The 15,542-nt window shown below is 38.2% G+C and overlaps 1 protein-coding gene across 3 annotated transcripts in view; it reads left to right on the top strand.

Moving 5' to 3' along the window:
- Positions 1-15,542, top strand: part of ARHGAP15 (Rho GTPase activating protein 15) — a 338,762-nt gene that overhangs the window by 279,056 nt on the left and 44,164 nt on the right. The window lies entirely within an intron of this gene.

The raw sequence follows: 15,542 nt of genomic DNA, 5'->3' as shown, positions 1-15,542 counted from the left end.
GCAATCAGTCCCTTCCGGGTAACTCCTGCCAGTTTATATACTGGGCACGACGTGCTGTGGTATGGAATACTCCTTTGGCTAGTTTCGGGCAGGTGTCCTGTCTCTGCTTCCTCCTGGGTTTCCATGCCCCTCCTCACTGGCAGAGCATGAGAGATTGAAAAGTCCTTAATCAGAGTAAAGCACTACTTAGCAACAATTAAACCACCAGTTTAATGTTATCAGCACTGTTCTCCAACTAAAGCCAAAACACGGCACTGCACCAGCTACTCGGAAGAAAAAAAAATAACTGTTACAGCTAAAACCAGGACATCTACTACAGTCTTCAGTGCAATTATGGCTGATATTCACAGAATAGGAAATATTCAAATACAGACTGGTCCTTCCAGATCTTTTCAGCTGCAAAAAGCTCTATAGACCATGCATCTCTATAGACAATGCATCTGTCCAACTACAGCTACAAAAAATCCCCACTGATACACCACAAAGGAAAATTCCACCCTGTTCCCAAAGCTGCAACATCTGTCTCTGGTTTGGAAGGCTGGAGTTCAGGTCTTTGATTTTCTCTGCAACAGGTTGGAAATATTACTATATTGGAAAGATTTTTTCAATAAGGCCTAGTGATTATGCCTTCATTTCAGTTCTTTATCTCTAATATGAATTTAATGTGTCATGTAAATACTGTAGATAAATAGGTGATTTATTGTTTAAAATGCACACACAGAGACACATGTATGTATACGTATATACTCTAAATAGAAAATCTTTTTCCAGAATTATAATTATTCTGCAGACGGTTTTCTGAATGAAGGTATCTGTTACTGCTGTGGGTTTCCCACTTCAGGCAGATGAATACAGAAATGAGTTTAATAAAAATGTAGAGTTGGAAAATCTGTCTTGCAGGCATTCAAGTGGAATCCACAACCTTATATCAGATATCTCAGACCTCAGGATGAGGAACAGAAAACATGGGATCCATATCAGCCACCAAGTCCCTGGAGAAGGGACAGCATGTGTAGAGTACCAGATCTAGTCAACATGTGTGGCTTAGGTCCTTGCAATCCCTCCCAGGATCAAGCCTCACCAGACACTTAGGCAAAGTAATCCCCCATCTCCAGAGCGCAAGCTGTGGCAGGAAAAGAAACATTTCTCTATGCAGGGAGAAGCAAAGCTGTAGGCACCTAAAGTTCTTCGAAGGCCACAATAGCAGCATCTAATTAACTTATACACCTTCAGGGACAGATGGCAGCTGAATGAGCTTTTTCAGAATTATAATGGTGCATAGACACTACCTAGGGTCCACGTTAGATACTCATATAATTTGGGGAGGTTTTATTAAGATCTGGAAATTTTTTTTTTTTTTTTTTGATTGCTTTGATAGACCATTAACACTTTTTTCAAATTATTTTACACATATTCTTTCGATATATCACTTAGGGTCTCCTGGTGCATGTTAAGCAGAACTTACAATCTCTTTTCTATCAATCCTAAAATGTTATGTGTTACTCTACTATACGGAAACTGAAGATGGTTGTTTAGTATCTTACACATGATAGAGTTTTATAACTTCTTAGGTTATTGAAAGATGTTAGATTAAAAAAATTATTACAGTTTTGCTGCTATGAGATACTGGTCTTTACTGGTCTTGTCTGACAAAATCTATAATCATAACACAGCAGATCAATAGACTCTTCTTTCATAAGAATGACAGACTTTGTTTAAACCCACAAAAGCTAGCAGTGCCATCAGTAGTTGTCAGTCCTCTCCATGTTGGTCAGCTGTCTTTATCTCCAGGATGCCTGGGATCAGTAATATAGGTTTTCTCTGAGCTTGGGCTTTAGTCCTGCTTCAGAGAGGTCCTCCAAGAACTTGCTGCCTGTGTGGATTGAGACAGCATGTTGCAGAAATTCACATCTATCTGGGCAATGATCACACTTTGGTCTTCAGCAGGCCATAGAAAATTTTGTACTGAATAATGCAACTTTTGAGGAGTTTGCACAGAAGCTGTCTGCACCAAAACCAGAAAAAAAAAACCAAACCAAACCCTGTGTCAGGAGGCAATAAGCAAATCTAGTCATCAATACATAATCATGATTGAAGAACAGAGCCACATTGGTTGAAAATATAGTGTAGAGAGGACCTGCTCTGAACTACTATGCAGTGTTATGAAAATAGTAGCTGGGAAACAGAAAGGAAGTAAATACATTCATTTATTCTGACAGTCATAACATCCTTGTGTCATCTTGGTGGAAAGTTACAAAAGATGTCTAAAGAGATTTTCAAAAGACATCTAAAGAGATTTTCAAAAGACATCTAAAGAAACCTCACTTGAGGTTTACAAAGAACAAGGCTCAAGGCCAACTTGTCTTGGAAAGACAAGTCAGCATATTGCACTGTAAGAAATCCATGACAGTCTCTTAACATCATCATGTAATAGGTTCCTGAGAAACCAAATCTTATCAGTCTCTGGCATTATGCAAATTTCTGTCATAATCTCAATCTGTGGGCTTCGAGTCCTAACGAAACTGCCTTCAGATTCACAGTTGGCAAGCCTCCTATTGAAATTGCTTTCCTATCCTCCATTTACTTGTCCAAGGAAGTTCTGGGGCTTGGCATGGCATCAGAAAGCCTCAATGTCATGTGAACATTTTGATTTGTAAACAAGTCCAAGGTCACTACAGTATATCTCACATAATAATTTGTAATTAATACCTTTTTGACCAAATCTAAATATCAGAAGGCAGTAGAAATCCATTAATGTGAACAGAACAAAAAATGTGTAGAAACAAGACTTATTCAAAAGTTGAGGTACAACTCTTTAAAAGATTTCCTAAAAAAGGGAATGATTTTGTGGGTAGCATAATCTCAGGCATATTTATCCATATAAATATATTAATATGTTATGGCATATCTGTAGATGTATGTTTTCTCCCAAGCAAAATAACACTAAGAGTAATAACAGAAATTCAACAAGTGGTATTAGGTATTTTCAGTGGAAACTAAGTACTGTTAAATCCAGCTTTTTGAAACCTTATCTGAAAAGTTGTGTGAAATTCTGATCCAAGAATTTTTAACTGATATTGCAATAGAAAGAAAAAACCCTCACATTTTAGAAGAGATGTTTAGATGATACAAGGCATTAAAAGGCTAGAAGTGAAGGCTTCCAATCTGTGGGTGTTAATAAAATACAGGCAAAAAGTGATTCTATGCTCATCCTGAGTGAAACCAATAAGTAAAAAAAAAAAAAAAAAAAAAAAATAGATGAGAAGGTGTAGTTTAAACTGAGGAACTATATTCCACAAGAAAAGTTGAACAAGTACAACTTGGCTACAAATATATTTTAGCCATAACATTCCCAGCTATAAGCTACCCTACTAGACTACAGTCTCCACTCAGATTTGAGCCAGTAAGAAAGCAGAACTCCACTGAAGATGTAAATGGAGGCTGTCATATTTGTAATAGCAGCAAAGTGGTAACTAAAGAGGTTCATTCCAGTCTTTTTGTTCCCAGGAGGTGTCAAGGAACAGTATGCCCCAGTAACCTCCTAGTGCTCTTCCCTTCACAGTTGCAAACTGTTTCTGCTCCACAGCATATTAAAATAGATCTTTCCAGGTTTGGAAGCAACTGTTTTATAAAAAAAAGGAAAAAAATTAATAAATTGGAGAGCATGCCTATGAACAGATTTTTTCTTTTGAGGTGGAAAATAGCCCAACATGTTAAGAAATAACGGCCATTGGAAAGAAAATTAGTGAGTAAAACATTTCTTCCTAGGGTTGTTTTTTTCCTTTTCTTATTAGAAAGTTTTAATTAAGTAAGTTGTTAAAAGAGAAATTAAAAGAAAATCTACACATGAAGGTTTAGCTCCTCTGTAGGGCTTTGCTCTGTGAAGGATGCCCAGGTTTCACCTGTCCATAGGGAGCCTGATTCTAGGTTCTGCTAGGACACAATTCTGTTGGGCTACAAATGTTGGGCTACAAAGAGAAGTTCATAAAGCTCTTAGATGTGCACTGAAATAATATTTTAACCTTTTTTTTTTTTTTTTGCTTTATAAGCCTTGCCTAACACAGTGTTGCAGTGACGCTGTCAGATCAGTTAATTTACCTTTTGAGGAAAAGAAGAGAATCTGAGGAACATCACTGAAAGGGTTGCACCAGTGATGAAAGTTGCCTTAATATTAAAGGAAGAGAAAAACTGTATAATTTGGGTTTATAAATATGATGGAGGCTTTACAATTATCGTCAAAAGTAATGAAAAAGTTTTTAAAAGAATTTCTACTTGGATTTTGCTGTCATGTAAAAGTTTGCACAGGAGAGACATATTCTTCCCTGGCTTAGTCTTTTTTGTTATAGTTATAATTTTTTTAGCACAGTGGGAATTTTATTGCGGATGCCTGGCCTGTCTCTTAACTCATGCTAATTAGATTCATAATTAAATGTTAAACAAGAATTGACTAGGCCAACTGGCTTGCACAGGTGTTTGTGGTATGAATGGTTTAATGCTTGCACAATAAATTATTGGATACAAATCTGCAGTGTTCTGCTCAGTGAGAACCTTTTTCAAGAACTTTGCTGTACATGATAGGTTCAGTATAGTACTTTGAAGCCAGGACTTGCAAAGAGCACTCATTAGACAGAATTATGTCAAAATTGTGACTTGTCCTCAATTACACAAACACTAACAAGGCTAATTTCTTTTTTTCCTGTGTTCTTACCTGCCATGGGACACGGGTGGTCAGAGCATTAACGTCTATGGGAAGCTGGAGGAGTCATTGGATGCTTGGTGGAAATGTCTGAGAAGCAGTGTGGCTCACTTCAATTTGCAAAAAAGTTGTTTATATTTGTAACTGATAGCCAGATCAATCACTGAGGGTCTGGTAGCTCTCTGGTAGGTTTACACCAGCTGCTGGTTGACAGAGTGTGCAATCAAAAACTTGCAAATAGAAAAAAGCATGGGTTTGTTCCTCTTCTACTTACTTTTGGGGCATGGAAAATAGCATATTTGTGTTATTTAAATTTCATCTGTGGTTAAGAGAATCATTTTGTGCAGGAAAGAAAGGGCAGAAGCAAGAAGGAAACCAACTTAAGAGATCATATGTGGGTTAGCATAAGAGAAACTTGGAGAAAATCAAGCAGGAGAGAATGGTGAAAGAGAAACTGAGAAATCCAAGCAACAACACTGGGCAGAAGAGAGGAGGAAAGAGTGAAGGAGCTCTTTAGTGACTGTGACAAGACCTCTGCAACGTGGAGTCTTTGCAGGAGGCAGGAGTAAAGGAACTTCCCATTAAGGTTTTCTTGAGCTCTTGACAAAGTAAGAATTGGCACTCTGGGTTCAAGGGGAAAAATGTTTCATCAGGCTTGTGACTGAAAGTAAGAAAGGAGGAGAAGCAGCCTATAATGCCCCAGTTATATAATTTCAGAGGTGCAAAAATGAAAGAGATGGAAGGAGGGTGGGGAGTGGTGAATAGAAGGCCAGAAAGGGAGGGAAAGTAACTCTCAAGAACAAGAGAAGGCAATGCAGAAATTCATCACATGCAGTGCTGTGCTGTCTTCATCTCTCCATACACCTTCTTACTATCTAAAAGTTGTTCCCAAATAAAAGTAATAAGAGTAACACCATGTATCCCTGATTGGTGATCAGAAACATCAAAGAATAGCATGATAATGTCTTGGTGAAAAAAGATGACAACTGAGTTTTCTTTGGTCCTCACCATGTAGATGTTTGAAGACCTGGACTAGTACACTATTTGAAGATCTAGACTACGACAACTGTAGTATTCAGAGTAAGCACTAACTTTATGGACTACATTTATGTGTCCTAAATACTTCAAGCACCTTTGGCCCCTGGTAAATTTAAGCTGTTTTCACTTACACGAGTCCTTCAAGGAACTATTACCTCCCACTGGGCTCTCCAGCACCAGCGTGCTGCGACCACACTGCATGAGTGCTCCTAACATCAGGCTCTTCATTCAGAAATTTCTCTGCCAATTTGTGCAACTGTTAGGTCCTCAAGTTCTATCAGGTAAAATCAGCCATAAAATGTGTCTTGATATGAACCATTACGTTGCAGTTTTATAAAATATTCTTTTATAATGATGGAAAGTGTACATAGTACCATGTCTATGTACTCTTTGCAACTTCAGACAAGACTCCTGATAACAAAGAATTAATTGAGCTAAAAAAGCACAACTTTAACATTCACACTTAGGACTATGACAAACCTTTGGGCAAAAATCAGGTAGAAGTAAAATTAAGTAATACAGACCCTGTTTTATCTGTACCTTTAACACCTGAGAGCAGTAATAGGTCATGAAAGGAGTTACAACAGCTCTCTTTTTTCTGGAAATGTTCTAGAAATGGTCTGAAACTCACATGGAGAAAGAAACAAGAAATTTCATGTTCTAAAAATTCCACAAAAGCAGACAGGCACAGAAACGAGTCATGAATGGTCAAAAAAAATATCCTCACAGTTTAATAGCACACATATGGGGCTGGAAAAGAGAAATGCCATGTTGCACACGGGTATGATAAAATGCAATAATATAACTAGAATAATAACAACAGCACTATCTACAGAAATGCTCACTGAATTTCACAGAATTTCAGAGAGAAGTTGAGTCACGGGTTCAAATCAGGCACAGGTTTGCTAGGGTGGAAGTCTGAGGTCCCCATCCAACTGCAAGGTCCCATACATGGGTAGGCGAAATCCCAAGAACAAGTACAGGCAGGGCAGAGAATGAATTGAGAGCAGTGCTGAGGGCTTGGGTGTATTAGTTGAGAAGCTCAGAGTGAGCTGGCCATGTGTGCTTGCAGCCCAGAAAGCCAACCATGCCCTGGACTGCACCAAAAGGAGCATTGAGGGAGGGGAATCCCCTGTAATCTGTTTGTGTTCTTACCAAGGCTGGGCAGAGTTCAAAGTTAATAGGACTTATAGTGTCTCTTGAGGGACATAAATTGTGAAAAATTAGTGCTGGCAAACTGGGTAATGTGGCTGCAGAAAAGTATCTTTAGCAGCTGCACTACACCAGCTGAACCAGATAACAGCTAAGAAGGGAAGTCAAGTAAAAGAAGACATAGCGTGGGAATGGAAGAAATGAGTAGTGCTGTACATCCTCCTCCTAAACGAGTGTGAGGGAGTGCATGGCCCCAAGACAAGCTATTGCACAAGATACTTAACAAACAAAAATTTTACTTATAAGGATGCTTCCTTGGATGCTGAAATATTTCTTCAATCCACTGCCTTCTTGTCGTACAAGTATTAAATTTGAAATGTCCCCAATTTTAAAATAAAATGCAATTTACTGGCTTCCTGCAGAGTCAAACAGCTCCCTTTGACTCCCTTCTGTATAAAATTCATTAACCTGTTAACCCGTTTGACTACGGTTACATTTTGGCCAAAACGCTAATGCTTTAATTGCCTGGGAAGGTACTATGTCAGAGAGATAATCTCACTAAGAACAGAAGCACAATCTAATTCAGTGACAGCTCATGGTCTGACTCATTCGCTGTTAAACACTTTTGAGTGATAGTGTTGCACAGGGGGAAAAAAAGATAGAAGTGCAAGCCAGGTACAAACCCTCTTCACCTAGGTTTTCTTAAATGGTTAGAAAATCAAATGGTATATTAATCACTCACACAAAACTTAAGATCTGAAGCAACCAGAAAGGTACAACCCTCAAAGGTTTTAGAAACCAAAAACATGACTGAGAACTGGAGATCTGCTAAAGCTCATCTGAAATACTTGGTGTTTTTTCTCCTTTTCCTTTTCCTTCTTTTTTTTTTGCTTCTTCTTCATCTACTTCTTTTCCTTTTTCCCACTGTTTTTCTAATTATTTTTTCCTGTTCCTTTCCATTTCCTTTTCCCTTTTACCTTTTCTCTTTTTCCTTTTCCATTTCCTTTTCTTTTATTTTTCCTTTTCCTTATCTATTTTCTTTTTCTTTTTTCTTTTTCTTTTCCTTTTCAGACAAAACAAAAATGGGAGAAGCAGGGAGGGTTGCCTGGCAGGCAGGCTTATATACGCTTCTGCAGCTCCAGCCCTGGGCTATCAAGTGGCACTTCTAGAACAGCCTTTTCCTTGGCTTGTGTTTGATTTGCATCTGTATGTTCACATGCAGCCAGAGGCCTCTCTCTGCAGCTGAGGTCATTGTTTATTTTTCTTTGCCCCACAGATCAGGGCACCTGATGAGGCTAGATTCCTGTTTGCAAGCTTAAGCATATTAACATTAAAAAAAAAAAAAAAAGTCCTCTATCTGGATATCCTCCACAGAGAAGTATCAAACCGTGATGAGAGTAACCACTTCAGGGGATGTTAATACAATTTGATCCAAAATCTGTGTTTTTGCTTTGAAGCAGTAGCTGTCCTTTAGTTCAGATGGTATTTGTGAATCACTGCCTCAGAAAAGTAGTCTTTTCGGAACATGCTTTGGGCTGATGACAGGCAAAGTGAAGTAGATTCTGTCTCAGAAATCTTGAAAAGTAATCTTAGGCTTGACGTAACATACCATGTCATGAAATTTTATAAGCCACATAAGCACAAAGCAGGTTTTAAATTTGAAGAATATTAATCCTATTTTCAGATAGGATACTTTCCATCAATTTGGATAACAAATATCTGATGCAGAATATAGGCAGGAAGCTGTCAATGCTGAGATCCCTTAAAACCTGCATTCTTACTAGGTAGTGACTGTGGTAACCTGTTTTCTATCTCTGCTATTTGATAGTTGCTCAGACTATATAGATACACACAGATCAAGCATGCACACATACACTGAAGATTTCTATCTGGAAATAAATACCTGGTTTATTTTACCATCTTTAACCCCTCAGCACCAGTGATTTAGAGTTCCTGATGCTAAAAAGTGATGCAAAATGCATTAATGCTTAGCACGAGGAAATACCAACTCCTGGTGCCAAAAGGTTCATAAATATAGTAATGAAACCTCTTGACTCAAAGTGAGCACTATCTAACAAAACAAGCATGAACAGCCTTTAGGAGATTTTGCAGCTGGATTTATTCCACTGTGTCAGAGCTGAACCTCCATGATAGCAGTTTTAAAAACTGTGCATGGCTAAAAAATGGAGTTTAAAGAAGCCAGGCAGCCAAAAATTAGAAATAAATATATAAAACTGTGGAAAGGAAAAGTAAATGCACCTCAGTATCACATACCAGAAAAATAGACCCCAAGAATCTCCAAGTATGAATTCAGTGACAGATGTCAAGGTCTTTGGGAAGTGTCCACCAAGCTTTATTTTGCACATGTTCCTGAACAACTACAACGAGTACTTTGTGTGATAATTTACTAGCAAATCAGTATCAATAAATCAGAATCATGTAAGTAGTCATGTTTATTATATCCTTGTTGCTTAATATTCATGATAGTAATTTATTTTTATAGTACAGTTTCACTGTTATCTCCTCCACTGCTGTAACTTTCAGTCAAGCAAGCTGCAAATGTAGAAGGTCAAGTAACCCTTTGAAGGCCATAAAAGTTCATTCACTTGGAATTTGCCTGGTTAGTGTTTTTGTTCTTTTGAGGATGCTTTAGTGGCTCCTTAAAATATTTATACTATAATTCCTAACCTAGCATTATTTATTTAACAAATATCAGTGCAAAATGAGAGTTGCAAAGCAGTATATGGATGCAAACTCTATAAACAAAGAAACCAAAATTTCTAGCACTGCACAATTGAAAATGGTCATGAAATTTGCTGTTAAAGTCTGTATTTTAGTGGATAGTAGTTCTTTTCTTTTAAAAAATTTAAGGCACACACTTATTTAATACTTCCTAATGTTTTGCAATGGCAAGAATGAAATCAAAATTAAGCCAATTCTTTTTTAAACGTTGAAAAGAGAAAGAAATGTCATCCTTGGTTCAACAAGGCGTTTTACTATGTTTCTCAGTTTAAATGAAAGCAAATGAAATTCCCACTTCAGGCCACTTTTCACTTCAGGAGAAACACAAAGGAGTTATAATCTAAGTAGGAGTCAGGACGAATCACATAGGACTTGTTAACCAGGTTGGCAGTGATAGAAACAGGAGTTTTTATCTGTGGCACATGTGGAGTACAAACAACTACAGCTTCTACCTCTCACTCCTACTGAAGCACCTCATTACTGATTTAGTGAGACCTTAGTAACCTAAAATCTAGTCTAATTGTATATTTTAACAATGTCCAAAATATTTAACTGTGTAACCATTGTCTCTTCTTTTCATGTACTTTTTAATAGAAAAATGGATTTTAGCTATTCCAGTTGAGCTGAAAGGACCCATACCTTTCTTTTGGTGCAATCATAAAGTACTATTAGGTTTAACAAGAAAGAGCAAATTCGAAAATTATGTAGATGTCAAGATTTTCTGCATTGCCTATGAATTAGAAATCAGCAGAAGAATTCTTGATTTTCCTTGGGATGTTTTCTTTAATATTTTTGTCTGCTGCTGATTTGCTTTACCATTTCACTTCAGACTGAGTTTATGTAGTGGAAGAAGGATTCAATATGTAAAACTCTCCTGGTTAAAGGCAGTCTATAACTATACAATAGCCTTATTGGTATGTTCGCTTGTCTTTCATTTAAGATGAGCTTTTCATAATTGCACATAATTCATAATTTTCATAATTGCACATAATTGTTTCTCATCTAGAAACATATTTTTCATTAGAGAGGAGGTGAAGGGCACACAAAAAAATATTGCTGATCAGATGAATGAAGTATAAACCTGCCTCATCACAAAGATAACATCTGAAAATGCTTCAGGTTTATTTATGGCAAACAAAAAGTATGACTAGGCTTCAAGAAATTATGAAGATAAAGAGATATAAAAGGCATTTTTATTCTAAGTGTAAACTATCTTTAAATATATTTAGATTTACACCCTATAATTATTATGATTGTAATAATTAATCAATCAACTGATTAACATGTAGGGTCAGCAGGACACAGTGATCTTATCTTGAAGCTTGAATTAATTAATTATTCCTTACTTTACATTATTATTTTCGATTTGTGTATGTTTTCTCAAAATGTCCCTATTGACAAAATATATGTTTTGGGGGTTTTTTATTATGTATTGAGTCAAGCACAGGAAGTTACTGATGTACATTTACTAATTTGCCATCAGAATTTCAAATTAATTAAAAGATTTTTAAAGCATTGCATAATTTTTAACTACTTGTTATATTCTAATTAGCTAGGTTCAATTAAATTGTTTTCAATGTAGCAACTTAAGAGCTCTCAGCTTTTCAAGTGGCGTCAAATTCAGTGGTTGTATATTGTTGCAATGAGATAATTCTGTGTTCATTATACCACAAGCTAGAGAAGTCTTTCTGTGCAGTGTGTTCGTTTTCTGTCTGTGGCAGCATGAGGATTTTCCAGTGCCACAGACAACCCTGCTGTCAGGAGGTCTCCATGAAACTCAGCTACATTTTAATTTGCTTTATGCAAAAGCATTGCTTCCAATATCCCCTTCATTGTGCTGGACATTTCCTCTGACTCCTTGCAGTAGAACTTGGGTCACACTAAAGTCACTAATAAAATTCTTGCTGGCTCCAGGTGTTAGTAGTTCACTGCCATTCCTCCGGCATCCTTGGTCATTATTTAACCAAGCCTTTTCTTATCTCACCATGAACATTGTTGCTTCTAGCACGTTATTAAAAGTTGTCTCTTTTTTAAGTTAGTTTTAGGTTTTTGTATTGTGTGAGTATCCTGAAAATTTTTCAGTGTCTTTCTCATAATAATGAGCTTCAGAACTGTATGGGATCCATCAGTCAAGGGAAAGTGACCCTGCTTCCCTCCCCACCATAAACAGGGATGCCACTCTGAATATCATGCCAGATTTTACTGCCCTGCATGCCCTGTTGCACCATCACTTTGCCTGATTTCCTCCTGCTTGTCAGTCCCATGTTTGTTTGACATTCCTGGTTCTTAAGAATTTGGGTTAGGGATTTTTTTTTTTTTTCTTTTTCTGTCTTATATTGTCATATCTTTTTCTTTCATTCCACAGTTGCTAGTTTAAGGCAAGACTAGTAAGCCTTGATTGTATTGGAGAAAGGCATATATGTGCTCTGCCAGATTGCACCTAAATTCAATGGCTTGTCCCAAAAAATATTCACATGGTCTGTGCCTGTAAACCCACATTTCTGTCCGTTATCACTTACTGATCTGCCCTTTGCTTATGCTTTGATGAATAAAAATATTCAATCAACTTTATATGCACCTGTCTGTGCTCACAGGCTGCCCTGTGGGCCATGGAATGGCCAGCAAGGATGCTGGCATGGTGCTGGGGGTGCTGTTTTAGCTGCTCAAACCAGGTTGCCATTGTGTCTTGCCTTACCTTGTCCTATATTATAATCATCAATGCCATACACTTCTTAGATGTCATAAACCATCTTTCCTTTTTGCCTTTTTCTCTCATAATGCAAGGCTGAAACACTCCCCAACTGTAATCACCCTTGTTCCCCATATTGGCAATTCCATCACAACAGGCCAAAAGAACGTCAAGTCTAAGTTTAGAAGAAATGTCATAGCCCTTCAGACATCCCACTTTCAGGCAGAATAGGGGCAGGACCTCTTTTTATACCTCCCAAGAAGTAGTAGAATGTGCCTGTCTCACATCTCCTGCCCTGCTGAGCCCTTTCTCCTCCTCCTTCTCCTGCCAGGCCCCCCATGCAAACAGATACAACGCAATTGTCTTCTCCACGTGTGCTTTTTCTCCCTTTTTTTCCAGTCCATAACACCCTACTGCAGTGAGGCCATGTCCTGACTGGGGCTATTCAGCTCTACTAGGATCTGTATCATCAAAAAGAGATGCTAAAAGATCCAGCTGCTGGCTCTCTCACTCAGCTCTCAGAGAAGTTCATATCCCAACCTGTGTTTTGTTTGTTTGTTTGTTTGTTTGAGTTTGGTTTTTTTTAAATGGTAGTGTAGGAGTTGATAGAAGTAATAGTAGCAGGTTTGGTGACCCTAAATAGAAAGGGTAGGAGAAGCAGTTATCACCAAGCTTTTGCTTTGAAATTTAAACTTAGCAAACACTTCCCTGGTGAAGTATACATATGGAACTACAAAATCCCACTTTTTATCCATTTGTTTTCCTGACCATAACCACGTTTTCACACTGTCAGCATTTTCATTAGAAGCTCTTTTTGTCAGAGGTTTATAACGAGAATGTAAAGATTTGCTATGGGCTAAATCTCAATCCAAGAGCAAATGTTTATACCAATTCTGAAACCAATCAGCTTGCCCATTTGTAGTTATGCATGTGTTCATCATCTGTTACTGCTTGTCCAATGCTCTGCAACTTCTGGAAGGAAAAAGAGACATCTGGAGGAAAAAAAAAATGCTATCCTCCAGATAGCACACTGTATGTTCTCCTGAGTTATTGAATAAGGTACTACATAAATGCAGGCTTTTCAGCTGATACAATTTTTTTTTTTTTTCTGAAGCTTGTCAAATTTACTGCAGAGAATATTTTAACAGAGGGTTTAGACTGTTCTCTTTTTGTGCATTACTTACATGGAAGTTGAGCTAAAAATTCACTGGAAATTATTCACTTAATGAACTGAGCCACTTTTATGATGCCAGGCACGATGAATTCTTTGAAAATGTTTCAGCTTATCTTCTGGACCTGTGGGTTAACAGGGTTTTCCTGTCTGTCACTTCCACTGTGTATCAGTCATTAAATCCCATGGTGTTCTGAGGATGAGTTAAATTTAAGGGATGATTTAAAGTCTTTCTCCTTCTCTGACTATGATGGTTTGAACAAAAAAGTACATAGTGTGGGCATGTATAGTGACATAAAGGTAGATTTGCACACAGAATAAACAGTTAGGACCAGGCTCACTAAATTATTTGCATCTGCAAGTCCTGCCTGTCTCCAACATGTATCAATATAAAGTTTATCTGGACAAACTGCAGTTATAAAGATAAGCCAGGATTAGAATTGCCTCAATTTGAACACAGAAGGTGCCTGAGGTCAGTTGCAGAGCACATCAGGATGCTTTGTAATACTTAGTATTTATATACAATATGTGTTATAAGGATTTACTTTATAATAGTGTTAAAGTGATACTCAAGTCCCTTTAAGGACTAGGTTATATATAAACCCCATAGTGAATGAGCGCCTTCCTTCCTGGAAAGCAATGGGTGGGTTGAGGTGTCGGTGCTACCATGTCATGCAGAAAAGGATATGACCACCTAAGCCCAGGAGCAAGGCAGAGGCTGGGAAGGAAGCCCAAAGAGAGACTCTTCTGTCTCCAGCAGAATCTGGGAGAGCATGTCCTTCCTGGTTCCTCTGCTGTTCATGGATCTGTATGTATTTACAGTCTTGGGTCAGGTCAGGCTGCTGGATGCACTCATACTGAAGCTTCTGAATCTCTCTCAGTGCATGCTGAAGATCTCTGAGCGCCTCACTGAGGATGGAGTTCCCATCATGGTTGCCAGGAACATGAAAATTAAGCACTATAACACCCACCATTAGTAAATAGTGTAAACCCTGGGTGTCCTACCTTTTTAAAAAAGCTTGGTCTATTCAACAACAACAAAGCAATCCTTCAGAGGCTTACCCCTACCTCAGGCCTCCTCAGACAGAAAACCCTGTCACAGAGCCACTCTCTGAGTGAATTTTCCCACGGCTGCCTATCAGTGCCATTCCGCAGTCCTGCAGGAGCTGTGTTACCTCCCCACGGCCCTGCCATGCCACGGCAGAGCCCAGCTGTGCTGGCCGCCTGCGATGCCTGTGCAGCCAGCCCAGCTGGGGCTGCCATGCTGTTGCCAGTGCACATGCCATCTCTAAGTTTACCCAGTAAACCTCATGAAAAAGAAAAAATAAAATGAAGCCCTTATTAGAGCTTCTCGGTAGACAACAGTAAAAATGAATTGAGTCACCCCATCATAGATCAGGCACATCTCTGACTGCAGAATGGTGTCACAACAAAGTGGCTGCAGTTATTTCTAAACAGCTATAGTTAAAGCAGTTTGAAAAGTGTGTATAGACCACCCTGTATAGCCATGAAGGAATTTATTTTTTGCTTTGGGAAATAATTCATGAACAGTTATAACTCCTTGACAAATCATTGTGCAAACAATGAAAAGAGTTTTTCAGGACAGTCATGAGCACACATCTGGTATGAATGTTCTCAGAATACTTCTCCACACTGGCAGACACAGCCCTTTTGTCTTTGGGAGATTTTGAGTGAATAAAAATGCTCACCTGAACATTTGTGAACATGCAGGTACATCAGCAGATCTTCTGTGAAAAAAAAAGAAAAATCACAATATTCTTTCTCTTTTAGCTTTATTTACCCGGCTCTGCTTTCAACCAGGAAGCTTTAAGAACCTAATTAATTATGAGCTAATTAACAGAGCTTTGCAAAGTTAATTCGAGATTGCTAGTATTAGTGTAAACATTTCACAGAAAGTAAACTGAGGCACACAGATTAACTTGTGTAAATCAGGTACCAAAGCAAGCAGTTACAGCAGCAGTCCTCTCGGTTCCATTCCACACGCCCCACACCCCCCACGGCCCTCCATACTTTTTGCTATACGTTCACACTCT

The sequence above is a fragment of the Strigops habroptila genome, chromosome 5, assembly GCF_004027225.2.
Source record: "Strigops habroptila isolate Jane chromosome 5, bStrHab1.2.pri, whole genome shotgun sequence".
NCBI classification, from domain to species: Eukaryota; Metazoa; Chordata; class Aves; order Psittaciformes; family Psittacidae; genus Strigops; species Strigops habroptila.
The sequence above is the reverse complement of the archived record's forward strand: the minus strand, read 5'-3'. Positions and strand labels throughout refer to the sequence as shown.